The sequence below is a fragment of the Anser cygnoides genome, chromosome 5 (genome assembly GCF_040182565.1).
Source record: "Anser cygnoides isolate HZ-2024a breed goose chromosome 5, Taihu_goose_T2T_genome, whole genome shotgun sequence".
Lineage (NCBI taxonomy): Eukaryota > Metazoa > Chordata > Aves > Anseriformes > Anatidae > Anser > Anser cygnoides.
Genome location: NC_089877.1, coordinates 7,478,945 through 7,485,763, shown reverse-complemented (window position 1 = coordinate 7,485,763; position 6,819 = coordinate 7,478,945). Strand labels below are relative to the sequence as shown.

Here is a 6,819-nt window from a genome sequence, read left to right as displayed (position 1 = left end):
CAGATGGAAAGCTGGCTGACGTGTACAGTAGGTACTTGTGGCTTGAAAAGAAATGCCTTAAAACGTGCCCAATGAATTAATTGGCTTTTACTATATAGAAAGGTCAGTTGAAAAACCCATCCCTGTTGATTAAGTAGTGTGGCTTTTTTCATTTTTCTCATGCCTCAGTATTTGAATATTTCAGTCTGTGCCCTAACACTTGCCTTTTAGCTATAACCTTGAGTTGCTTTTAGGTATTTTGTGAAACATGAACGGTAGGTGAAAGACTTCCTCACAGGATGCCCTTCTAACCCATTTTGAGTTATTATCCAGAATAAAAATGCTTACTATTAAATGTTCTACATGCACTACAGAGCGTTTACGACAATATTTAGTGTTTACGAAATTGAATTGAAAAAACAATGCAGATTTTTAATTAAAAGGTTTGGTTGTGTTCAGGTAAGTATTTTTGTATGTTAAAAATATTTTATAAACTGCATATAGAAAAATAAGTCTATAAAAGTGCTTTTTGTTATTGAACTAGGAAATGAATAAATTTATACATTGAATAATAATTGTCTAGAATAGCTGTACATGTTTTCTTCCTTAACGTTTGGTGCAAGATGCATGAATGGAAGTACTTTAATCTCTGACAGATGCACTATTTATGTAACATGCCAGTTTTATCTTATTCTAGACAGAATCAGTTTCTATAAGGAAAAATAAATCTGAAAATGGTTTTGAAGTTCAGTGCACGTATTAGAACTGTATAAACTGTGCTTCATAAGTCACGAGCACAGTGCTGGCAAAACAAACATTTTTACATGCACTTCCAATTTTCCGTTTTTCTCGAGAGCTTCAGTCTGTATTAAGTAGCATCTGAAACTGATGATGTGGGCTTTTATTTGTTGTTGCAAAGCTCTGAGGATAATGTAAAAATGTTTGCACATATATTCAGTAGAATCATTGTTATTATATAGCAATGCTCAGCCTGGTGTGGTAATAATTTGATGCTTTGCAGTCTCTGTCCCTTCATTTTTCTCACCTGTTGTATCTCATCACCGATCATTTTCATGTTGAATGTGATGTGTCTATGACCATGTTTTTATTTATAGGTACAGATTTGCCATTTTCCTTTCCACTTCTGCTCTGTCATCTTCTAAACATCAAAGCATATATATTCAGGGTACTTCTGTCTTCCAATAAGTGTGTTAATTGTATCAAAACATGATAAAACCAGAAAAATAAACTGACTTCCTGTCTGCCTTCATCCTAAATGTGATTAAAATGCTACATGGGTACACATGCCTTCTTCAAGATGGTATTTTAGTATACTTTACACATGTTTTTATTTAGTCAAAAGTCTCTGTAATCTAAGTCAGAAAAAAACAAGAGCTAAATCTTACTAGAAACAGTAAGTTAAAAAAAAATCATCAAATGAAAATATTGATAAACCTTTTCCTGTGATTTAAATGCTTATAAACATAAAACATTACAGGCTAAAATAACCGCAGTGCCAACTGCACATGCAGTTAGCTACGTAGCAGTGTTACCTTATCTTCCCCTCTATTGTTTAAAACGATATTGCATACGGGCTACCGTATTCTGCGGACCGTAAAGGCAGCCTGCTGCTATTGTGCTAGTGATGTGATACTTTCTGCCAAGTGTCTCATTACTGGGAGTGGACACGGTGTGTTTCACTCGGTCAAAACAATCCATTAAACTACTGCTGAACATCACGTTTTCTTTTGGAGCAGACTTGGGCTGTTAATGGTTTGGAACAGAAAAATAACAAAAAAATATATGCAAATCAGTTTTGTAATGTGAAAAAAATTAATTAGAATGCTTGTATCTCAGAATAAACAAATTCATGGGAAAACATATTCTTTGGTAAACAAGGAAATGTTTTTTTCTTATGATGGCTTGATCTCATTTCATAACTCATGTAATTAAAACGTGCCTTTTCTGTTGTTCATTGCAGGAGGCAAGTCTCTAACATGGTAATTTAAATCTTTAACAAAATACCAGTTAAAAATCTTTGAATGATGGCTCATGGGAGGAAAATAAGGAAAAGGCTCTAAGATAACTGCTTTTGAAATGTAGGAAAACATATGGCTGAGTTCCTGATGTGTTAAACTGCAGGAGGCTGCAGGTGAGCAGTTGAAAGCCTTGCGTATGTCGTTTCAGGTAGGACTGCTCCTCGGGAAAGTTTTGTGCCACAGACAGATGAGTAACAGGACCTTACCCCAATGCAACAGTAGCTTTTGTGTTTTAATGTGGTTGGATTTTGGGTGCCGCTGAGCGAGGCCCTGGCTTGGTCCCCAGGTGCTTGCAGGGTGAGGCGGGATGGAGCAAGGCGGTGGGGCCCTCCGCTGGGTTGTCGTGAAGTGGGCTTGCATGTGGTCCAGTGTCTGCCCCCCCGGGGTTCGGTGAGTCTTCACCCCAGCCCTCTGGGGGGAAACTTGGTGTGCTCTCAGTAAAGGTTGAACTTCTCCTCTTTGCCACAATGCAATGTCAGTCTCAGCTAGGAGTCAATGCATCGGACTATTGACTTCAAAAGGCTTTGGAATATGTCCTAAAAGCACAACCCCAGAAATCCTTATTCAAGTGGTTTTACTGAAGTAAATAGAGTTACTAATAAGCAACTACTCACTAGAGTAATGCAGGATTATGTTTAAATTCAGTAATTTGACTGCCCACTGATGTTTAATGACGTTTATTTGCAGGAATGATGCATTCTGGAAAGTGAGGTCAGCTGGAACACTTGTGGTGTTCATCCGTCTGCAACCCTTGATCTTGCAATGTAGCAGTCACTAAAAATAGGAGCCATTACTCAACTGTAAAAATGAAATGGTTGGCAATATTAGTGGATGGCATACTATGAATATTCACAAGTGTGGGATGCAGAAGTGATGCTCATTTCAAAACAATGGTAAAAAGTACGATATTTATTCAAGGTTTTATAAATTATCACAGCATCATAAAAAACTTAATTTAAAATATTTTTTTAAAAAAGTTATTTTTCTCCTTCGTAGGAGAATGCGTCTCATGGTTTTTGAATTTAAGTAAAAATACGTTCGTCCAATGTTTTGATATTCATTTGGTAACGTTATTTTTACTGCCTGGCTGCCAAGGTTAAGTTTACATTGTAATGTCAGCAATGTTAAAGCTACATTTTCTATTGTTTGGTTTGATTCTAACTATAATTATTTTTCATTGACTGGTTTGGATTATATCTTTCTGTGTTCGGATTCTCACAGTTTTGTTGTGTAGTACTCAGGTATTGTTAAATATTCTATTTGTCCTTGCCAAATGCCTGAAAAATAGAAACATTAGATTTTTGTACTTATAACATTTGTTAGTCTTATTAACTTCTTCAAATTCTTTCTCTGTTGGAGAGAGAAGAAAACTGTGGATATAGTGTATACTTATGTGAAAGACACTCATATGCCACAATGGTTAATAACTACCTGAAAATGGCAAATTAAAGTAATAAAGTAAGTAAGTTTCATGAAGATCTCATCTTTCCTTTTGGATCTTCTAAAGTATGCACGAGGAATGACCCACTTCTGCAGCTCTTACAAAGAAGAAAAACAGATTAAAAATGAAAGTATTGACTGAAAAATATAATACCGTGATACATCATTATTTACATGATTCAGTAAAGGCATTTAAGCTACCTTGTAGAATACTGCATTATTCTGACTTTTTATGGTTAAAAAGTATGTAAATATGAATGAGTACTTAGTGTAAGCAGCTTAGCACACTGTGATGAAGCATTTGTCAAATCTACACCTCTTGATGTAAGATGAGCACAGTGGAATTTCAGAGCATCCCTGGACAAAATCTTCTGTGACAGTTGGCAAGGTGCTAATTTTATTAACCATAGTTGTCCCCCTTGGTTGTTTTAACAACAGTGGCTCTTAAATCTTAAAAGAAAAATAAGGTCGAAAACAACCAATCATCAAAAAACAAACCGAAACAAAAAAAAAACCCTGCAACCAACCTCTGCAAGTCCTTAAGTGGAGTAGTAATCATTTGTGTAATTTCGAAATAAATGCTTGATATTTTTCCACTTCTGTGCATTTTCAGCTGCTCGATACATAAATGTCACGCATCTATAGTGTACTTGTAGTGTAGTATAGTGTAGTATGCTGCCTTTCTTTGATGATGTGAAAAATACGGGTTCCACCTGGACAAATGTTTCAGGGGGGGAAGCTCTAAGTTCTTGTACAAAATTGGCTGTTCTGTATTTTTCTTGAGGTAAGCATTTATTACAAAGTGAGAAGAGGCGGTTGATCTCAAGTAGATTATACAAGGCTTTTATCTACATGATAACAAAAAAGATTTTAAAGATTCCTTCTACATTTCCTAAGAGCTACCACCACTGTGGTCACCCTGTCGTTATCTTTGCGCACACGACCAAGCGTTGTTGCTTAACACTTGGCAGAATTTGAAATGGCAATGCCAGAGTGGTGCGTGAGGGCATTAAGGGCTGGGGGAGGTACCAGCAGAAAGGCAGGTGAGCAGAAGAACATTTTCAGTCTGGTTTTCTTCTTGGTAAGAGCCACAGATGTGGGTCACTCCTCAGGCATACTTTGGGTGACCCATAAGGAAAGGTGAAGTCTTCATGAAATGAACATTGGCATGTGCATACCCCTTGCACAAAGCCTCAGAAACCACCACTAGCCCTTGGAAAGTGTCTTTTGTCCTTTAAAGTTTTAAGCCTTTTAAATCTTACGGAGGAGCCATGCAAGTTAAACAGCAAGTAACCAAATGCACTTGTTTTCTTCTTAGTCCTGTATTGAAGCTGTTTTGATAAAGAAAGTATTCTGATGTGAAAAAAATGAAGTGGAAATAACAGCTGTAATTCATGTTTCACTATGCATGCTTATTTTTTCCAAATGACTAATAACGTAAACTGCATAAAGAAAACTTTTTTTTTTTTTTTTAATTGAGGAAATACAGTGCTTCTCAGCTGAACTTCCAGTTGTCGCAAGAAGAGCAAGGTGAATCTTTGCTTTAAATTTGAAAGTCATAGCATGGAGGTCACGGTGTGGAAGGTTAAAAGCACTAAAACAAACAACAGTGGGAGTGGGACCTTCCCCTTTGGCACTTTCCTTGTCACGGGCTGGACTTGCTACCCGCGCTCTGCAGGTTGGGTGACTGCAGCCTAAGTGCCTGCAGTGGTCACAGCAGTGTGTTCCCAAGCAGCATGCTGCTGGGTTGTTTGGATTTTGTAATTTCTACCCAGAAAACTAAACTGAGGTCTGTGCAGCTCTAACTACTAGACCAAGGAAAAAAAACTTTGCTTTCCTCATTGTTAGCTCTGACATCCACTGAACTTCTTCCTGAGCTAATTCAACTCACCAAAGAAAACCTTCTACTTTTTTGCAGGGCGTGCTTAATCTACTCGGTAAGAGATTCAATGCCAGTGCCGCTGGAGAGTAATCGTCAGAATTTAACTGGATGCGTGGAGAGGAGGTCAAGAAAATAGTAAGAGACCAGTTCTTGTCCTTTTAGCAGCGATGCTTCATTGTTACATGCAATTTCACCCCTATGTTGTTAGTGATTGAATGATGGGCCTGATGGATGGAATTACAACCCTATGTCCCTGTCTTTCCAGTCCATATCTTTGTTTTTGCTTCTCTAGCCAGCTGTAGTAGCACAGCCTTGTTCAGAACTCTGTGCTCAAGCACATTCAAGACTTAAGAGTCTGGCTAGATGTAAACAATGTATGAAGTGATGTAAACAACCCACATGGGCCATACAAAATGTTTTGATGATGTAGCTTATAGCAGTTTGAGTAAAACAAATTGTTCTAGCCAAAGCCTTTTCTGTCTCTGTCTACACTTGGGATTTTTATAACAAAAATAGCACAAAGTATCATCGGTAGGTGTGCTGCCAAATGGTTCTAGCCTGGGTTTGTCCTCAGATCTTCTCTTTTTGTTGCATACTAGTTTTACGTCTATTAGAAATGCCTTTTTCTACAATTTCTGTTTCTTTTTTCCACTCTGAGCACTAGCATCTAACTACTTCTTATCCTCGGCAACGTTATAGAAACGAGGAAGAACAAAGAGCCCATGGAGGTGTGTGTTTCAATGCTGAACTTTATAAATGAATCTAAATGCCACGGGCCTCCTTCCACTAAGTCACTCAAGTACAGTGAAACAAAACACTCCCCTTGGAGCCGTATCAGTTGTCCATGTTACTTACAGGTGTAACAGGAGTTTCTGCGTTAACCCCTCAGTTGCCTACTGGCACAAAAATACCTGCCCAGAGAAAAATAGGAAAAAATGAGAGAAAAAAATAGCAAATAGATAGGAAAAAAGAGAAAAATGGGTGGCTGAATGAGGAGAATCAGCACTTCAGCTTTGCAGTGGCACTAGCTGAGCTGGAGCTCTTGTGCGCTTTTGGTCAGGTTACCCTTTTGGTCCTAAATATGAGGAAGTTTGCACTCAGCACAAGGAAGACTTTTATCGAAACCGCTCCCAGATAGGGTAAAATAATGGATCTTTGGGGAGATTTTAAACTCCGCAAAAGCAACTGGAGGAGTTTTGAAGAGGTTTGAGAGATTGATTACACTCTGGTGATACTCCTGTTGCACACTGAGTGGAAATCTAGCTTGATCTAAAAACTGATTAAAAAAAAAAAAAAGGAACATAAGAATGAAACTGCAAAACGGTGCTGTATTTTGGGAGGCTCTGTTATTTAACAAGCATGACCAAGTCGTGAGCAAACGTGAAAAGCCCAGAGAGCCCAGTATAACAGGAGAGGTTATGCACCCCCAAACATGAACTCCTTTTCTCTAAACCTTAATTCAAATCTACTTCTGAAAGC

General features: G+C 37.9%; 1 protein-coding gene across 2 annotated transcripts in view; it reads left to right on the top strand.

Moving 5' to 3' along the window:
• Nucleotides 1-1,988: 1,988 nt before the first annotated feature.
• HIPK3 (homeodomain interacting protein kinase 3) overlaps nt 1,989-6,819 on the top strand; it is a 77,627-nt gene continuing 72,796 nt past the window's right edge. The window contains exons 1-3 of one of the 2 annotated variants that reach the window (XM_066997538.1): nt 1,989-2,131; nt 2,706-2,911; nt 5,377-5,475. The gene's annotated coding sequence lies outside the window, so the exon portion shown is untranslated. Of the gene's footprint in view, nt 2,132-2,705; nt 2,912-4,971; nt 4,989-5,376; nt 5,476-6,819 lie in introns of those variants that run through there. The other variant, XM_066997537.1, reaches the window with a different exon arrangement.